Source organism: Typopeltis vanoorti, chromosome 4 (genome assembly GCF_054136105.1).
Source record: "Typopeltis vanoorti isolate ZY-2024b chromosome 4, IOZ_Tvanoo_1.0, whole genome shotgun sequence".
NCBI lineage: Eukaryota > Metazoa > Arthropoda > Arachnida > Uropygi > Thelyphonidae > Typopeltis > Typopeltis vanoorti.
In genome coordinates, this window is record NC_143552.1 from 21416275 (window position 1) to 21437984 (window position 21710).

A 21710-nucleotide genomic window follows, 5' to 3' on the forward strand; every position below is an offset into this window, starting at 1 on the left:
TGCAGTCAGAAAGTATCTGCAGTATTTTTTTTGTTTTGTTTTGTTTAGGTTCCACCTCCAAATTTTTATAGAACCATAAACATGAAACCTCATTAGTCAGTCAAATAGTTAAATAACAGTTGTCTTGCGGAATTAGCTATTGTGAGCATGATTGCTCTGCTAGCTATGGTATGTTCACCAAAGAATAACATCGTGCAACAATTTGATTTTTATAGGTGCATATATTCATTGGAGTGTATAGTACAATATAATGGTATTTTGCTGAAACCACACATGGTTTCAGCAAAAGGAAAAATGATCACACTAGGACACCCTTAGTAAATAGAGATAGCAGGATAGTGTCTAATGCATTAGAAATAGTGGATTTTTTTATTTCAAGTAATCATTTTGGTAATGTATACATTCCTGACAGACCCATTAGTTCTCTGAAGCTGGAATGGATCTAGATGAAACTATAGAGGTGTTAAAGATATTGCAAGAGCTTGATACTAATACAACAGTGGATTTTGATGAGATATTAGCATGTATGTTAAAGGAATTTGCCAGAGAATTAGTTATGCTCCTAACCTGGTTGTTTAACTTAAGTCTCAACATGAATCTGATTCCTAATGAGTGGAAGGAGGATAAGATAATTCTATTTTTGCAAGGGTAGAGCTAGAACTAATGTAGCCAATTATAAAGTTAATCAGAACCTCTGCAAATCAGTTGGTTCAACAATGCTCTTGGTTTGGAAAGACCTGGAATTGAATCCTGTCTAGCACGTGAAGAACTTTTATCTCATACTGAAGTCACTGGTGACTTCATCAAATAATCAGTTTAGGTTTCTCAGCCAGTTGTGGGGTTGCTGTCAATTTCTTGATATATATATATATATCATATATATATATATATATATATATATATATATATATATATATCATATAATAGGAGGGATGTTTTTCTATTATAGTCAACATCTCTGACAGCAGTTACTTTTCTCTTTTTGCCTTTGGTAATAGTGAGATGGTTGATATGTCTTAGCAATCTTAGCGGAAATCAAAGCTTTGCTTTGATTTCTGTTGAAGAGATGTTAGAGAAGGGAAAGTTTGGCTTTAAGTAGGACAGAGGAGACTTCCATATAGTGGGTAATGGCATCATCACTGGAGAGGACTGGAAAAATTATGTGTGATGTTGTGGAGTAAATCCAAAAAAGATATTTCTTTGGATAGAAGGGTTTCAGTCTGAGTTATTGGGCATTCTCAGATGTTGGCCACCCATTTTTTATTGGAGCAGATATGAGGTGGTCTCTGCTAAGTGAAGAGGTTTTTAAATTTGTTATCCAGATGCAGTTCGTGGTTGTTAAATGAATAACAGAAAAGATGTTTTGATATAATTAAAACTATATTGAATAATTAATGTTGTAAGATAGAAGTAATTGTTCCCGTAGCTCAGTCGGCAAAGATCACACTTGGCCACCACTCGAAACTGAGTACGTACTAGAGAAAGAAAGGCTTGCAATGCGATAAATTTGATGAGCTTAAATAGTTTTTTTGAATTTCAGACCACCTCATATTTGTACTGATCAGGGGGGGGGGGGTGTCAATATTATTATTACATGACACCTCCGGGGAGTCCAAAGACTCATCGAGGGAGGGCATCCACTCCACAACTCTCTGCCACTCACTCCACCAACTACAGTGAACTTCATCATCTACATCAGTGGTGGCGAACCTTTTTATGTGCGCGTGCCAAAAGTTTACAAATCGAGTTCATGACGTGCTGTGCAGTTTTTAGTAGGGGAAAAATTAATAAAAAATCTATTAATTAATTTATAATATATATATAATATATAAATAAAATAAAATATATAATATTTTATTTTATTTATAATATTTATTTATATATAAATTTATAATATTATTCAGCGTAAAATTGATTATTGTATTATTAAATTGATTTTAATGTTGGTTTGAAAAAAAAAAATGGTAGTGAGAAAATATGCATTGTAACACACCATAGAAGTCAGCTGAGCAGGGGAAGCTCAACTTGTCAGCAAAATGCTTACCGTATTTACTCGAATATAACTTGCCCTCGCGTATAACTCGGACCCCTGATTTTACTTTATGATAAAAGACATAAAAAAGTTTTGCATGTTACATTGCACAAGAAAAATGTTTAAATATGTTCACGTCGAGGCAATAGTAACTCGCTCCCCCCTCGGTTAAAAATGTCCTCCCCAAAGCGATTATACTGCAGATGCAAGAAAAACAAGTGTAGTTTTATTGTATCCCTCAATAAGGTACAAAGGCTTTTGCAGTCTGTGTAATATTAGCGCTGTTTTTATTCCAGCTGTCTCTAATTGCACTATTATTGTCCCCTCCCACAGAAACTATGCTGTACAGACTCAAGTCAGCAACTGTGTTTCAGTGCAACCATATGTTGCACTGAAACACAGTATCTGTCTAAAAACTATTGTCCAATTTTTCAATTACATGAAATAAGTGTTTGTTTTATTGCATTGAAATTCTTGATGTCATTATGACAGATCACAAAGACTAACTTCAAATAAAATTCTACCACAAATTGACACATGCCATATAATTACGGTAACCATACGTCCTTTATTTAAGAGGACAGTCCTTTATTTCACTGCTGTCCTTTAGATTTATTATTTTTTTCTAAAATGGCCATTTTGTCCTTTATTTTGTGAATTGAATTAGTAATTTGAATATTAATGCTAACATATTTAAAGATGCAATTCATAAATTTTACCAAACCTGCATTGATTATTTAAACAACTGGGACACTGTTTCGTGGAAATTGAAGTATTTGAATAGGTCCTACTATGAGAAATCCCTCTGTGGGCAAAGATCGAGGAAAGTGTTTTGTTCATTTCCAGTCACTGGAACTTAAATACAAATGACGGCAAACTATTTGATATAGTTTCGTGCATTAAAAAATATATATAAAACATTATGTCAGTGAAAAGATCGAAGAATGGCGACAAAATGACGTAGTAGGGTTGAGTATTTTAAATATTTCACAGATATTTAAAATACATAACTTTCACAGATGTATCTTTTAAAAACATTTAAAAATTCATTGAATTTTGCTTATGTCTCCCTGGATCTAAATGCCCCCATTGAACAAGTATTTTCATTAGTGAAAAATATGTGGACCAGTGAAAAAAACCCAATTAAATATCGAAACATTGAAAGCATGCATTTATACCAAATGGAACTTTGACATGAATTGAATACAGTTTTATGAATTTTTAAAACACAATCCTGATTTATTAAAAAGAGTTCGTTCTTGTGTCAAGTATCAAAATTAAATTTTTTAAGTAATAATATGATTGTTTAAAATGCTATGTATATGTATATGCTTATATTTTACAATAAACGTTATAAAGCTTTTTAGTTTTAGTGAAAAAATAAATGAAACCTGTTTTTTTTTATTTATTATGAAAAAATTTCTGATTTGTCCTTTATTTTCTCCAAAAAAATATGGTCACTGTACATATAATACGTGTGTGAGTTGAGCCTGCTGGAAATGAGAAGTTCCGTCGGAACAATAAACGACACCCCATTGTGAATGTGTTAAAACTAGGAAATATATAGCGAATGCTGTTATGACAGTTTCAGATGTTATGGAATTCAGTTGAAAAGAATTAGCATTTCAACTCAACACTTGTCCGTTGCCTATGTCTTTGGGTCGTGTGATCTTTTGTTAATACCACACCAATCATATGCACGTCTTCATATCTGCTCTCTTGTGTAATACAAAATTTAACTTGCACATATTGTAATAATCAAAAGAAAAATTGAATAATTTATAAGCATATAAAACGATATCACCTGTAAATCGTTGATGTGCCAGCAAAATTCTTGGATGTGCCATAGGTTCACCATCTATGATCTACATCAATGGCATCTGCTGACCATCATGACACTAGTATTTTCACAATTAAAAATATCCATGCCCATGTTAGGATTGTAATCGCAGCCTTTTGGCTGGGAGAGCAGATACACTAACCACTCAGCCAACCAGGCCGGCAATATCTTGGGACATTCACTAACTCAGATGAGGATTTTGTCCGAGTTAATGGATATCTATTAATATCCACTGTTGCTGCTTCAAGTTTGAACATTTTATTTAAGGAGAGTACTGAAGCCCTGTCAAATCATCCTAATTCGAATCAAAACAACCTCCTCTCCTTGGAAAAAATCTGGGAAAATCTCATTCTTATCAGACATCAATAGTTTTGAATTATATATTAATTACCACTTCTAGCTCAGATCATGTTGCTCTTTATACCATCATGCATCTCATTTTGTGTTTTTCATATATATAGAAGGGGAATGTTAACAATGGATATACTAGTTTGACTTGAAATATCTGGCAAATGATATTTGCCAGATATTTTAACCTATTTCTTATGTTTTCATATCTGTTTCTTCTTCTTCTTCTCACCTTCCTAAAAACATCCTCTCCATGTGGGGTCTCATGGAGAGGATGTTTTTAGTGGAGGGGACCTCCCAGTGATGGTACTGGTCCTTTTCATTCTTCCTCTTTTTCTTTGCTTTTCTTCCCGTATTCTTTGCTCTACTTCACCTGAGTCTTTTTCACTATCCTTTTTCCAGACCACCATCACTGGGATCCAACGGTGTGTTTGCTGTGCGGCGTGACCCGTGGACATCCGGAAAGGGGGGATCCTGGTAGTCTTGCACTACTTTGGCCCCTGCTTTGGCAAGACAGGTGGTCCTGGATGGCCCAGCCAGGATCAATCGGCTAGTGGGCTTGCCTGCAAGGGTCAACAATGTTGCAGTGTCTCTCACCCCATGGTCCGGGGTCGGAATCCTAGACCTGCTGGAGTGCCAGTATAGCGTCCAGGGTAGCCCTGGCATTCCACTCCTGAGCGCAGTCTTTGCTTGCCAGGTAGTGGGCGTCCATGTGTGGCTCCATGGTGGGTGGGGAGCTCTGGTGCCGAATTAAAAATTCCTTAAATATGAATTCTTCATCCTCAAATGTTTCAGGGACACTAACAAAGTCCCAACCAAGTACTGATAATATAGACACAGCATATGGAAACAGAAGTAAGAAATAAAAGATATCGGATACTAACAAAAATGTACCAACCTTTTTAATCATTCATGCAACAGGTGAAAACCCAATTGGGAAAATGTCACCGTTCTTTATCCAAAAAGGTTTAGAAGGATTAGCAAGACCTCCCGAAATTGTCAAATTGCGTTCTGGTGATATCCTCGTGGAAACAATATGCAAACAACATTCTGAGAAACTACTGAGAGCAACAACAATGGGTGTAATACAAATTGCAGTAACACCTCGCAGAACACTCAATTACAGTAGAGGAGTGATATCAGAATGGGATCTCCTTGAGGTTTCTGATGAGGAGATATGTTCAGAGCTTAAAGATCAAGGAGTGATGGGTTTTAGGCGCATCCTGATACACAGGGATGGTCGCCTGGTCTCAACCAAGAACACCATCCTTACTTTTGATACACCTAGGCCTCCGACATCTTTAAAAGCAGGGTATCTCGGCTGTCCTATTAGAATGTGCATCCCTAACCCGCTGAGATGCTTTAAATGTCAAAGATATGGACATGCCCAAATGGCCTGTCGTGGTTCTACTACCTGTGCTCGATGTGGTAGTAAAGAACATAAAAATAAATATTGCTGTGAAAAAAAAAAGCTAAATGTGTCAACTGTTAGGGAGATCATCCAGCATACTCTCGTGCATGTCAGAAATGGAAAGATGAAAAAGAGATACAAAAAATAAAAACAGAACAAAACAGCATATCAGGATGCAAAAAGAAAGCTAGCCACCATTACACCTGTTCTACGATCCTCTTATGCTGAAAAAGTAACAATTAAAAAAGTGCCAACAGCAACCTCAAACATGTATGTCTATTCCACCATATCTGAACTTTACGATCACAAGTGCTTCTCTGTTGACCGCATTAATCACAAGACCTATGGCCTTACTCCAGAGACAACTTCAAAAATGGTCCCATTTAATGAAAACTCATCTGCCAAAAAAATTATGGTGGAGACTTCACTCAAAGATAAACCACCAGACACTCACACAGAGAAAATGGATACCTCCATACCCACTGAAAGCAAACTAAGCATACCAACTGACCCTGACACATTTGATGTTTTGAACAATCTACCAGAGGAAGAGATGGACACTGGCCGTCCATACTTCCCTAAAACAGTGGATAAATATAAATCTGACAAAGGTAAGCCCTCAACCTCTCGAAAACCAGACAAGTCAATAAAATCAAAACAATAGGAAAATTTTTACAATGAAACTGTTGTGGGATCTGCCAGAATATTGACGATATAAAGATGTTGTTGCAGAAACACAAACCTTTCTGTTTTTGTCTACAGGAAACTTACTTAAGACCCAATGAGGACCGTACCTTTAGGAATTTTACTGTTGTACATAAGGATAGAACTGGAGATGGTCCTGCTCATGGAGGAGTAGCTATCCTAGTGGGCAGTCATACTCCTTTCCATCAGGTCCAACTTAATACTTCTCCGGAAGTGGTAGCGATTTGCTTCTCTGTGGGATTCCTTATTACAGTATGATCAATTTATTTACCACCAAATGCTGAGTTAAATGAAATTGATCTTGATAACCTTATTTTGCAACTGCCTGAACCCATACTTTTGATGGGTGACTTTAACGGTCACAATACTCTTTGGGCTAGTGCCAACACTAATAGACGAGGTCGAATCATTGAAAAAATTCTTGATAATAATAACCTTTCCCTTCTAAATAATAAACTCAATACTTTCTTCCATATGCCTACCTGCTCATATTCCGCAATTGATCTTACAATCTGTTCCCTTTCCATTCTTCCACTGCTCATGTGGAATGTTGAAGAGAACGTATATGGAAGTGATCATTTTCCTGTTCTTTGTACAATGTCTTCACAGGAACCATGTTCACCCACACGGATACCTATATGGAAAATAGACCAAGCTGACTGTAACACTTTCTCTCATCTTGCAAAATTTAATGCTGATGCCATCAGTCAAACACCTATCAATGAAGCTGTAAAATATATAACAGAATGCATTGTCCAGGCAGCAAAAACCTCCATCCCAAAAACATCATCTCGATTTCCAGTCTATCCAAAGCCTTGGTGGAACGCAGAATGTCAGGCAGCCAAAAAAAGATCAACACAGAGCATGGAGCATATTTCGTAGATACCCCACCACATCGAATTTAATAACTTTCAAGTGTGCTCAAGCCAAAGCACATTTTTTAAGATGTCAGAATCAAAAACAATCATGGATCCAATTTACTACATCAATTAATCAAATGACCAGTCCAAAAATTGTATGGGATAAAATCCGGAAAATGAAAGGCAGATATAGTACACATCATTTGTCCACCTTAGACTATAATGGAAGTGTTCTTGCTGATCCCAAAGCTATTGCAGATACTTTGGGAGAAACTTTTGCTAAAATCTCAGCAACAGCTTCATATTCTCCAGAATTTTTAATACTGAAAGACAGCAAGAGAAACAAAGGCTTAATTTTTCTACCAACATTCTTCAGCCATATAATCAGCCATTTGTCAAGGAGGAACTAAAAAGAGCTCTCCTACAATCTCACCCTAGTGCAGTAGGACCTGATGACATCCATTATGAAATGATAAAACATCTACCATCATCTTCTATGGATCTTCTTCTCTTATTATACAATACAATACTTGCAGAGGAAGAGTTTCCAAATTCTTGGCATAAGTCAATTGTCAATGCTATCCCAAAACGAGGAAAAGATCCAACACAAGCAAATAATCATCGACCCATTGCTCTGACCAGCTGTCTTTGTAAGATACTAGAAAAAAATGGTTAATGCCAGACTTCTCTGGTATTTAGAAAGCAACAGTCTTCTTTCCAATATACAATGTGGTTTCCGTAGACATCGATCAACTTTAGACCATTTAGTTCGGTTAGAAACTTGTATAAGAGATGCATTTCTGAAGCGATAACATCTTATCTCTATTTTTTTTTTTGACATGGAAAAAGCTTATGACACAACCTGGAGATATGGCATATTGAAAGACCTCTATAAACTAGGTCTCAAAGGACACCTCCCTATATTTATTAAAAACTTTCTGTTCAGGCGAACTTTCCAAGTCAGAGTGGGAAGTACACTATCTCGACCATATCTTCAAGAACAAGGTGTTCCCTAAGGCTCTGTCTTAAGTGTAACCCTTTTTGCTATTAAAATCAATTCAATCATTGAACAGCTTCCTCCCACTGTAGACAATGCGCTATATGTTGATGACTTCACAATCTACTGTCACTCACGTAACATGAGGGTAATTGAAAGACAACTTCAGCAAGCAATTGATCATGTCTCTCTGTGGGCTCTTAATAATGGGTTTAAGTTTTCAACAGAAAAAAGTGTCTGTGTACACTTCTGTCGAAAACGCACTCATCACCCAGATCCTGAACTAAGAATGGGACCTACTGTTATTCCAGTAACTACAGAAACCAAGTTCTTGACTCATTTTTAACAGAAAACTCACATTTCTAGCACACATTCATCAACTAAGAAAAAAGTGCAAAAGAACTTTGAACCTCCTTCGCACTCTATCCTGTACTGGGTGAGGTGCTGATCGAGCTTCATTGCTTTATCTTTATTGTGCACTTATACGTTCAAAGCTGGATTATGGGTCCCAAGTCTACGATGGTTGGATTCCATCCATCATCAAGGTATACGGATAGCTACTGGTGCCTTTCGCACCTCACCCACTCCAAGTCTCTATGTAGAAGCAAATGAACCGGCTCTATCACTTCGACAGAAACAGTTGTCTCTTAATTACACCCTAAAAATAAAATCTCTCCCAGATCACCTTACATGGAATAGTATCTTCTCTCTGCATTGGGAAGCTCAATATCACACACATCAAACTGCTATACATCCTTTTGGTATGCATATTAAAGAAACTGTGCAAGCTGTTAGTATAAATGTTGACAACATTAGCTACACTAAACAAAACAGCATTCCTCCATGGCAGGTTTGCACACCATCCTGCAACCTCTCACTTTGTCAGCTACAGAAATCTTATACCCCATCATCCATTTACCTGCAATTGTTTAATGCACACAGAGCAGCACACGCTGATTTCTGACCCATCTATACTGATGGTTCAAGAACTAACAGCTCTGTTGGCTGTGCTGCTGTGTTTCCTGACATTATTATCTCAAATCAGATCCCACTAGACTGCAGTAATTATACAGCAGAGTTACATGCCATTCAACTTGCACTTGTGCATATAAAAGAAAACTGCTACCAAAAGTGTATAATTTATACAGACTCATTGAGCTCTTTACAGGCTATCTCCTCTCCTATGTATAATCCTCATCCAGTACTTTATAAAGTGCTACACCTGCTTCACAAAATAAAAATCCTTAATTTCGATGTTCAGTTCTGCTGGATTCCCAGCCACATCGGAATGAAAGGAAATGAGGCTGCAGATGCAGCTGCTAAATCAGCCCATATCTTCTCCACATACTATTTGACAATTTCATATACAGACTACAGACAACTTATAAGATCAAAGCCAATTGCTCAGTGGGAGTTAACATGGCAAGAAACATCAACAAACAAATTATATAACATTAAACCTGAAATTAAACACTGGCATTCTAGTCAACGTACAAAGAGAAGGGAGGAGGGTGTCCTTGCTAGGCTCCGCATAGGTCACAGTCACATTACGCATTCTCATTTACTGAGAGCTGATGACCCTCCCATATGTGAAAAATGCAACACACATCTCCCTATTCATCATATTCTGGTAGATTGTCAAAAATTTACACAAGAGAGGAATGAAATTTTCACCTATCTAACCAAGCCATATACACTCAGGGAAATGCTAGCAGACTCAGGCAAATTGCATGATGTTTTTAATTTTTTAGAAAGAATTAATTTGTACAAACACATTTGACCATAAATTTGTTTATATGTAAATACTGTTTTTTTTTTTTTTTTGCTTAACTTAACTTTTATACATATATTACTTATTATTACTATTATTACGGGCAACTCCAGGGAGTCATTAGACTCATCGAGGGAGGCCCCAAATCATATTCATCACAACTATTTGACATTCATACAGTATCTATCATACCTCGCCTTAAACTCATTCACTGTCACAGCATCCACCACAGACTCAGGGAGCACATTCCACTCATTCACTACTCTAAAAGTAAAGAACCCAGCTCTAACACCTTTACTAACCACACTTTTGCCCAGTTTCCATGGATGTCCCCTAGTCCTCCCACAACCAGCCCTGTTCTCAAAAATATCTTCGGAATTAATTTTATAGAAACCCTTCAGTAATTTGAATGTCTCAATCATATCTCCCCTCCTCCGCCTATCAACCAATTTCTGCAACCCACAAATCCTCAACCTGTTCTCATACGGTTCATTCCACAGACCTGCTATCATCTTGGTCACTCGCCTCTGGATCCTCTCCACCTCCTCCCCATCAAGAAGAAACCTAGGTGACCAAATCTGAGCACAGTAGTCTAGATGGGGTCTTATCAAGGCTCGATACAGAGGAACAATAACCTGCTTGTCTCTGCTTGTCAACGTATTCTTCAGCAACCAAGTGATTTGATGAGCTGTTTTGGTCACTTTTGCAATGTGTCCCCTAAATTTCAATTCCTTATCTACCAACACTCCTAAATCTCGTGCCTCATCAATTTCCTGGAGCAGGGTTCCACCAATGCAGTAAACTGCCGCCAATCTTTTCACCCCAAAATGCATAACCTTACATTTTGCCACATTAAACTGACATCCATTCTCCTTAGCCCAGACCTCCAATCTATCCAAATCATCCTGCAAAATTTTGACATCATCTGCATTCACTATTGCCCTACCCAACTTCGCATCATCCGCAAACAAATGAACTGTTCCTCTCAGATCATTTCCTATATCATTTATGAACAAATTAAACAGCAGTGGTCCAAGAACAGATCCTTGTGGCACACCACTAGTCACAGGCCGTCTTGTGGACTCTACTCCCGAGTAAACCACTCTCTGATATCTCTCCGTCAACCACCCTCCTATCCATCTCACCAACCCTATGTCCATTCCCATATGCTGCAATTTACTGATTAGAATTCCATGTGGAATCCTGTCAAAGGCCTTGGCAAGGTCCAGTAGAATCACCGTAAACCCATTACCCTTATCCAGTTCAGCCGTCACTGTGTTATAATACGTGAGCAAGTTACTGAGGCATGACCTACCCTTCACAAAACCATGCTGTCCCCGATACAGTATCCCATTTTCTTCTATCCAATCTTGTATTTTCCTCTTGACTATTTTCTCTAAGACCTTGACAATGATTCCTGATATGCTAATCGGTCGGTAATTTACAACAGCAGTCTTGGAACCACCTTTATGCAGTGGAACTATTTTCCCCTCTTTCCACCCACTCGGGACTAACCCAGACCCGAGACTCAAATTAAACAAAATGGTCAAGGGTACTGACAATTCTTTAGCTGCTTCTCATACAACACGAGCTGGTATACCATCCAATCCCACAGATGTATTGACATTGAGGTTATGCAATAGACTACTCACCTCCACTTCATTAACCACAATTCCCGTATAATCTACTGGTTTATTCGTTTCTGCAATGTCACCACCTGGATGATATACTTTTGCAAAGTGCTCACTCAGTAACTCGACTATCTCAACTGATTCAGTTACCTCCCTACCATCGGCATTCTTTAAAATCAATCTGCCATGTACATTTTTCCTTTTACTTGCTACATATCTAAAAAACTGTTTAGGATTCTCTTTAGCCTGCATGGCCAATGTTCTTTCGTAATCCTTTTTTGCTTTTCTTACCACACTCGTCACCCTTCTGGCCTGCGCTTTATACCGTTCATGTGCCTGCCGGTCACCCTTCTCCTTAAATTCCCTCCATAGTTGTTTCTTTTTTTGCAGCTCAAGATTAATGGTGTTATTCATCCATTTAACCCCTACTTGATTTGTTATTTGGACTCTAGGTATACAGTCAGCCATTGCTTCATGCAAGCACTTCTTAACTACCTCCCATGCACTATCAACTTTTAGTCCTTGCAGTTGTACATGCCATGGCACTGAACCAATCAAACTCCTAAGTTTGTCATACTTTCCAGCCCGATAATTCCACATGTACCCTGTCTTAATTGAAAATTCTACACCTTTAGCCACCTCCCAAGTTAAGACCCTATGATCACTCTCACCGATTGGTGGCAATGTGGTCATATTTGTTACAGCCAAATCCTCAGATGTAATTATTATTCATTAGGTTAAATCTGACCAATTATGTATTACCATGGGCCTTGATCTTATATATTTGTATCACCCTGCTGTAATTTTGTTAATATGTAAATACCATAATGCTAAACTTAAATTTTATGCATCAATGCTATATAATAATTCCTTTCTGACTCTTTAAGTATTAGTATAATAATGTTTGTTGTAATCTTACTAGATGTAGACACTGCTTTCCTTGACTTGTATTGTATAAACATATGTTAACTTATAGTTATCTATTTATATACTGATGAAACCTCTGCAGTAATTTTTTTTATATGTAGATACTGCATCACTTAACATACATTTTGTGTATGCATCTTATTTACTACTTTATTTTTCGAATAATCATGTAGTGCTGTAGGACATCTTACCTATTTGTGTACTTTCTAGTAATTCTGTTTATATGTATCCTAAATTCTGTTTCTACTGCATTGCTAAATTTAATTTTCATCCATGCTTATTGTATAATAATCCCTTTTTTGCCTATTTTTGTGCTGTTATAAAGGCATCTGTTATAATTTTACATATATGTAGATACAGCATTCCTTGGCTTGGTGTTTCATATATTATGTATTAACTTATATTGTTAACTATTTTTGCACTACTGTAATAACCTCTGACCTTGTGTGTTGCTGTGCCCTCCGCAACAGTTCTGTTTACCTAGAGATGCTGCTTTATGAAACTAGATTCTTGTACAGACATATTGCTAACAATTTTCTGTAAATGCTAATGTTTGTAATAACCTTTAGTATGGCACAGTATGACCTTTGTAGTTTTTGTGCCAAATAAACTATAAACCAACCAACCAACCTATAAACATCAACTTCTCAGAAAAAAGAGCCCTTTCTAATTTAAAAAAAGAACAAGGATGTTGTAATATTAACCCTGCGGAGGTCGCAGCTGATCTGACAGATACATGCAAATTGTTTATATAAATATTCTTACACATATCCAGTGTATAGCTTGGAGGTCATGAGTAGCTGTGCATTCATATATTATGAGTGATATTCCACACCGTTTATGCAGTCAATTTTGGTTTAACACGTGTTACGTAAAGATTTGTGATATTTCATAGTAAATTGTATCTGAGAGATATCGCGACCTCCGATGTCAGTATAGTATTGGTTTAGTTTTTTTTTTTCTTTGTTTCTTTGTTCAATAATTTCTAGATTGTAACTGAAAATAAATAAATCATCATGCATTATATTTGCAGTGTTTTTTCTTTAAGTTTTATTGCATTTTAGCACATGCTAGTAATGATTGTATCTCTCAGATACACACGATCTATATCTGCAATTTTTTCGAGTGCGATCGCCACAGGGTTAAAGGCTAACAAAGGCATTTCAGCTGTTATCATGAATACAGCTGATTACATGACTAAGATTTCACTCAAATTCCTTCACTTATACTCCATTAGATTATGATCCTGCTTGGACAAATCATGAAGAGAGAAACAATCTGTTATGCAACATGCTCACATAGCTTACACATCTAAAGAAAATTTAAATCTATTCACCCTTTAACTCCACAAGTATATGGAGCACCCAAGTTACACAAGACTGGCATTCCCCTTTGGCTGATCATAAGATATCATTAGTTTACCTACTTAACCATTATCAAAACATCTTTCAGATCTTCTAAAGAGCTATATCAGACATATGGACTTTATTGGAAACTCGCAACACTTTGTACATAAACTATGTAAAATTTCAATCTTATCAGTGGATATTCTAGCTAGTCTAAATATTGCATCTTTTGTTTACTAATGTTCCTGTGGATGAAATCATGGAACTTATAGACAACTGTTCCTCCTGACACCTGAACATTTTAGTCATTGTCTCCACTGTAACTGTTTCAGATGGAATGAGAACATTTACAAGCAGTTATCTGGCCTTGAAGTGGGAAGCCCTTTGTATCCTCCATCTGCCAATTTGTTCATGGAAAACTTGGATAAACATTTCCTCACATCTGTGCATAAAAAGCCTTCAGTTTAGTGGGGATATGTAGATGACACTGCAGTGTTGCTGATTTGCACTATTTTCTTTTGTCCATCAACTCCTTCCACCAAAAAATTAATTTCACTTTAGAACTTAAAAATGAAGGAAAACTACCTTTCCTAGATGTCTTAATTTCCAAACAAGCTGAAGGAGATTTCTCTCTTAGCATATACTGCACGCTCATCCTCATTGCATCATGTATCACAAAAACTAGGTATCATATATATACTAAAAAAAGGCAATCTCTATCACAAGAGATTAAAAAAAACTAAAGGAAGAATTACAGCCTGTACTCCACCTATTTGTGAGCAACAGGTATTCTAAGAGAACAGTATGAAAAATACTATTCTCTGTTCCATGATCAAATCTGACATTCTCTACAGAACTTCTGTTTCCATCCCTTATGCTGGTAGGCTCTCTCAAGATCTCCAATCTCCTCAAATCTCATGACATAAGAATGGCTTTCAAGCCCATTTTGACTGTACAAAGTTTAGTGCATTCACCTAAAGATCACAATCCTTTCTACAAACACCTAGGAGTTTATAATATTCCATGTTTTGATGGTCAGACATATCTAGAAGTTTGGAAATTAGACAGAAAGAGCATATTGGAAACGTTAATAACAGTAGAGAAAGCTCGGGCCTAGCTTTTCACTTCTCCCACAATCATCATAACATTGAATGGGATAGGAGCTTCATGCCTTACATGTTACACCAATTGCAACAAAAAGAATCTACTGTGTTCATCCATTCACAAGGTACACTCAATAGGAACCAAGAATGATCCTGTGCGATATTTGGAAATTGCTCATTATATCCTTCTGCACATCATACTTGAGCTAACCTTCCACTACCACTGTCCATGTGGTTTCCATTTTCACTATGTATTGTAATGGTTTCTACATGTTCTGTATTTTAGTAATGTTATAGTTCATATTAGCCTTTTATTTTATCTTAACCCAGAAGAAGCCACAAGTATCTGTGGCAAAACTAGTTAGCTTTCATTTTTATATTATTATGACCAAATAAATCAAGTGTATTTCTCCTTACATTTAGCTGATGAGTTTTTTAATTTTTTACTTTATTTTGATTGTTTCACATATCTTTGGCACAAGTATCTCTTAAACAGCCAATGGGTACTTGCTTTGAAAATGTTCACCAAAGATACACTCACAGCATTTGCTAGTAGATAGAACATTCCACACACTCATCACATGCCATGAAAGGAATTGGATCTCATATGTGCTTCATAACCACATCTAACTCAATTTCTAAAGATGTGTTTCATTTTTGCCTCTCTTATGTCTATCAAACTTTGACCACATTGCTTAGTCTTTTCTCATATGGGCAATTCCATATGCTTGATATCATTTAAGTTACCTTCCTTCTGGATCATTTCATTTCTCTCCTAATTTCCTATGAACCTAAGTGAACATATCTGACAGGCTTATACAGAGTTGAAGAATAATGTCCATACATAATCCTACAAGTTAGTGTCTTCTTCAACATTTCAGTTATGGATATAATGATGTAACCACCTTAGCATTGTTGCCCTAAATGCTTCATTCACAACTTGTAGCAAATTATCATTAATAAGACTAAGAGAGAAGGAAAAATTAAGAAAAAGTATTGTATGGTGATTCTATCATAAGAGGTGTGATTGTGCTTCCCGGGTGCAAAAATTAACGGTGCTAGTGAGGCTATTAGAGTGCAAAAGGGTAAAGTGAAAGATTGTTTGGCTGGAACAAATGATTTGAAACAAGAAAAGTATGGTATAAGGGAGAACATGAAAGAGTTACTGAAAGTAGCAAAAGAAAAGAGTCAGAGAGTTAATATAGTGAGTCTGTTGGTGCAGTATGACAAAGTTGAGGAGGACCATAATAGCGAATGAGTTGATGCATAGGTCATGTAGGAGGAGTGGTATGGAGTGAGTTTGATGGATAAAAGGGCTTATACAAAAAGTATGGTTTACATCTGAATGGATTTGGTGTTCAGTCTGGAAAAAGTGTTGTTAAATGAAGTGAAAGTGGATGTGCAAAGTCAAGGAAACTAAAGTTTTTGGTGGGGGTTCAGGGCTGTTGAGTGGGTACACAGATACCAGTGAAGCAGTTGAATATAAGAATGTGCATAAAATGCCTAAGTTAGTACTGTGGGTAATAAACCAGAATGGGATAGTTAGTATAAAATGTCAGGACAACGGTGAGCCTAAGGAGTTTTGCACTTTATGTACACTAATGCCAGGAGCATTCTGAACAAGGGCGAGGAGTTCATGGCATTGGCTAGTTTGTCCTGGCCAAAGGTTAAAAGATTATTGGCATTAGTGAGACACAGCTGACAGAAGATGATATAGTTAGTGGGATAGAATGTGAAGGGTATAGTGTGTTCAGGGAGGATAGAGAGAAAAGAATGGGGGAGAGTATTATTGATGATAGCCAATGAACTGCAACCAAAGAGATTAAACGTTTACCTGCATGCCAGTCAAAATTGCAAATTTGAAGCCATCTGGTGTGAGATAGTGGCCAGAAGAATAAACTATACAGTTGGATACCTCTATAGACCAGGGATGTAATAAGGATGATGGGGATTGTATGCACATAAGTTCAATGATGGGGGTGGGTTAATTATTATAGGGGAGCTATTGGAAACACATTGGAAAGAGAAGAGGACACATGGGAGAAAGGAAAAAAAAACATGAAGATTCCTCCTGTGATGACAAGACTTGAACTTGGGCCTTTTCCAGTCGAATGGTGCAACATACCATTGTTTTTCCAATTGCGCTACAAAGGCACACACACACACACTAGGGGTTTGAGAGTGCTAGATCTAGTAATTTGCAACAGAAAATTTATCCATAACCAATATGACCACATTGCAACCAGTTGATGAGAGCGATCATATGGTCTTGACCTGTGAAGTGGCTAAATATGTGGAATTTTCAGTTTAGAGGGAGTATGTGTGTAATTACAAGACTGGTAAGTATGACAAGCTTAGGAGATTGCTTGGATCAGTGTATTATGTGAAACTGTAAGTAGATGTTGATAGTGCATGGAAAGTAGTAAATATGTTTGAGAGAAGTAATAGCAGACTGCATACCTAGAGTCAGGAGAATAAATCAAGTAGGAATTAATTGGATGAATATCATCATTAAGCTGGAACTGCAAAAAAAAAAAAAAAAATTATGGAGGAAATTCAAGGAGAAAGGTGACCAGCAGGCACATGCATTACTTCAGCTGCATCACCTCAGGGTCTGGTTCCCACTGATGAGACCTCTATAAAGGTCGAAACTGATCTGGGTAGTGACCCTTTCCATAATGAAAAGCATTGTACATGTTCTTAAGGATATGTGCTTTACATTATGGAATACTAAGGCAATAATAATGCTTATACTCGGATAAAGGATTAAACCAAGTATATAATTTCTTGGTATCTTTAATTTATAGTATAACCAAGTGGAAAGACTTCCAATTACCAGCTATGTACCACTTTGATGGAACTGTACTCTAGGAAATTGACGAAGCCAGAGATTTGGGAGTGTTAGTAGTTAGGGAGTTTAGAGGGCACAGAGCAAAAGCAGCTAATCAGATTACGTGGTTACTTGAAGAATACTTTGACGAGCAGAGACAAACTAGTTATTATTCCTCTTTATCGAGCATTGATAAGACCCCATCTTGACTATTGCATGTAGATCATGTAGATCTGGCCACCTGGGTTTCTTGGTAATGAGGAAGAGGTGGAGAGAAATCCAGAGGTGAGTGACCAATATGGTAGCAGGTCTATGGAATGAATCTTATGATGATAGGTTGAAGATTTGTAGGTTACAGTAATTGGTTGAAGCAGAAAAGGGATGATATGATTGACATCAAATTACTGAAGGGTTGTAAGATTAATACAGAGGAAATTTTTCAGAACAGGATTGGTGGTACCACACAAATGTTGGATAGTACCTGCATGATGTTTAGGGCCTCCCTAGATGAGTCTGAGGGTTCCATGGAGTAAATAATAATAAACTACTGTCTGCAATGTCTTCAATCCAAAATACATAACCTTGCACTTAGCAACATGGTTTCCCTCCTTCTTTTAGTCTTGGTATTCCCCTACATTACTATCCTCTCAAAATCCTGTTTGTCACAATCTTATTTGTATACTCATCCCTTTGATTTTGTATAATGCATTCTCATGTGGAATCTGGGCAGATGCCTTGGGAAAATCCAAATCTTCTCTTCCCCTTGTTAGGAGCTATGCTTGCTTGAGTTGACTCAAGTTGAATATCCAAGTCAGGAGTAAGTAAGTAATTTATTAAAACACTGAATATCCTTCTAAATACTTGCTTCAACAAATGCAGCAAGTATTTAGAACAATACAAGTGATAATAATAATAACTTAGTAAAACATAATACTACATGTGTTTTAAATGCACACATACATACAATTTATCCTACAATTATTTTCCAAGTGATAATATACAGATTGATAGTAAAAGAAAATACTTAGGAATAATGAACAGAAATGGTAGATTAGAAAGAACTTCACAATGTGTGTAACCAAGGGCCATAGCCATACTGATTGTTATAAAAAGGCAATGTCTGTGATACAGTCACTGAAAAATTAAATGACTGTATCTTATCTATGAGGGCACATGAATACATTAATCCATTTAACTCCCAATTGAATTATTATTTTAATTCTAGGAACAGAAATATATAGCTTCTTTCAGACATCCTTCAACTGCTTGCCAAGCATTGCTGATTCCTGTACCTTGAGTTTTTCATGCCAAGCCACTGCTTCTACCTTATTGTTCTGTCATAATCACTTGTTTTATGGTTTCATAAAAATGTTTTATTCATTGTTCTCATGATTTTTCCCTTCAATTTAAAACTGATTGCTCTCTCCAGTTGGAAACAAAATACATGCCTCATTTATATGCAGATTCTCAAGTGCCATTACTAGATGTAATATTCTTGTAGCATGAGTCCTTTCCATCATGTGCTCTTTAAAAAACCCCATCAGCAACCATCTGTTTCTACTTCATGCTTTTTTGTTGTGGACAGATGGGGACTCTTTATGCAAATTTAAAGGAATCCAGAAATGAAAATATTCATTATAATTAGGTAGGTGCATGCTGCAAAATATAAGCTAGGTTTATTTAGTCTTTTTGTATGCATTTAACAACTCTTCTGTAGCTATACATATTTTTAATAATCTTTGGTATTTAAAATAACTACTAAAACTTGTTGCATCATCTCAATTTAACAATATGCATTTAACAAATTTGCTGTAGCTAGATATATGTTAATAATGTGTTATATTTAAAATCACTACATTTGCTGAATCATTTTTTTAAAAAAATCAAAATCAGCTAACGCCTTTTTATTCCCGTATACAGGGAGTAGGTGAGGCCATTTAGCCCTATCTAACTTTTGGAGACTGAATGGGCAGTTCAATCTCCACTGGTACCCAATCAGAGAAAGATGGCCCAAGGCTATCACTCATTAAGCGGTACACAGTGAAGAGAGAGACGGCTCAACATGTGCCGCCATCTTGTGGTCCCTAACCCTAACATAATATATTTAATGCCTGAAATAATGTGGGTTCTATGGTCGATTTTCTTGAGTTTAGAAAATCAACCGTAGAACCCACGTTATTTCAGACATCTTGGTTTTGTTTTACATGTGACAATTTTTTTATTAGTAAATACAAACTTATGTTATAAAGGACAATCAGTTATCTACAGTTAATAAGCCCAAAATGGATCTAGATTAATTTCTGTTATAATGGACATATTTTAATAATGTCTGGTATTTAAAATTATCACTAAAATTTGTTGCATCATCTTAGTCAATAATAATTTCAAATTTTTTCCATACTTGTTTAATTTTCTGGTCAGATTGTTAGTTTTTCTGCCAATTATTCATTAGTAGGTGGAGTTTTACATGGTATGTGATTTTCATTGTTAAGTGTTGAACTACAAGTGATAATCCAGAAACTCTGCTCCGGTCTCTAGAGCAGAGTTTCTGGATTATCCAACCCATTAACCATCCACAGTACAGAGTATCCCTTAACGCAATTAATTAATCCCCCGATGTTACTGCGTATATCAAAATCGCGTTAATCAAATATAATAATCAATGGTAAAAATTATAATTCGTCCATGATCGATTACTGTGTTAATAATTCGTTTTATATGGTATTCTTATAGGAAAGATAAAAAATGGATGCAAAGTAAATGTTTAATAAATGTTTGTACCTATATTAGTTATGCAATTTTTTATATAAAAAAAAAAAGTTATCAAGAGTCGTTTGAACAGTTTTAGTTTTTTCCTATCAGGAAAAATATGATAATAAGCAAATGACTCTCTTGGCCTCAGCAAACAAGCAGTCTTTGATTAATATTTGAATCCGTATCCATTACTTGCTGCTTAAGCGATTCTAAACTGTGAAATATTCCATCCATTTCTTTAATTGTCATCTCCTTGGGAACCTCATCTTCACATTCCATTTGTTCGTTGTCTTTATAAGCGCGTTGTTGTTCAATTTCAAGATCGTTGTCACTGAAATCTTTTGAATTTGAATCCAATAATTCTTTAACATCTTCTGCATCAACACCATCAAAAACAAGGTCTTCACCAATTGCAACAATTTCTTCAACCACGTTGTTCACAGGATTTTGAAAACCACCTAAGTCATTAGCACATTCCTGCAAAAGGTTTTTCCAAACAGTTCTCATGCAGCTAGAAGACACTTGCTCCCATGAGCATGAATGTTTTCAATTGCGTGTTTAATGTTAAAATTTTTCCAAAATTCTTGGAGCGTAATCGCATGTTGTTTCTACTGCCTTTGAGAACATCTTTTTAAGAAAATAGGCTTTGAAAGTTGCAGTGACACCCATGTCCATGGGTTGTAGCAATGATGTTGTATTTGGTGGAATTTTGCTGCATTAATTAAACTCTTGCCACGTATATAAAGGGATTGTCGCAACTAATTTCGCTGCATTAAGCAAGGGATACCTGTACTAGATGTCTATAGGTCTAATGTTATGCAAAATATCCAGAAGTAACATTCATGTTGTCATATCCATAGAATTTCTGTTGTCTGCATGCATGATCATGAGATTTTCATAGTTTCATGGACCTTACAAATTAGTAGAATGAAAAAAAATCAAGAGTTGCCTACTTAAAACTTCAAGATGATTATTGAAACTAGCATGCCACATTTAGGCTAAACTACTACTTATATGAAGAAATTGTAAATGAAACAAAACAAAGACATGTACAGCGAACTCTGAGGACTTCTTAATTAAAGTTAGATGTTCTCTCACTTCATTTTCTCATCTTCCCTTTACTTGTCAAGCTCAATGGCCTATCACAGCAAAGTA

General features: G+C 36.4%; 1 protein-coding gene across 3 annotated transcripts in view; it reads left to right on the forward strand.

Moving 5' to 3' along the window:
* LOC150107156 (uncharacterized) overlaps positions 1–21710 on the forward strand; it is a 149315-nt gene that overhangs the window by 35116 nt on the left and 92489 nt on the right. The gene's annotated exons all lie outside the window — the stretch shown is intronic.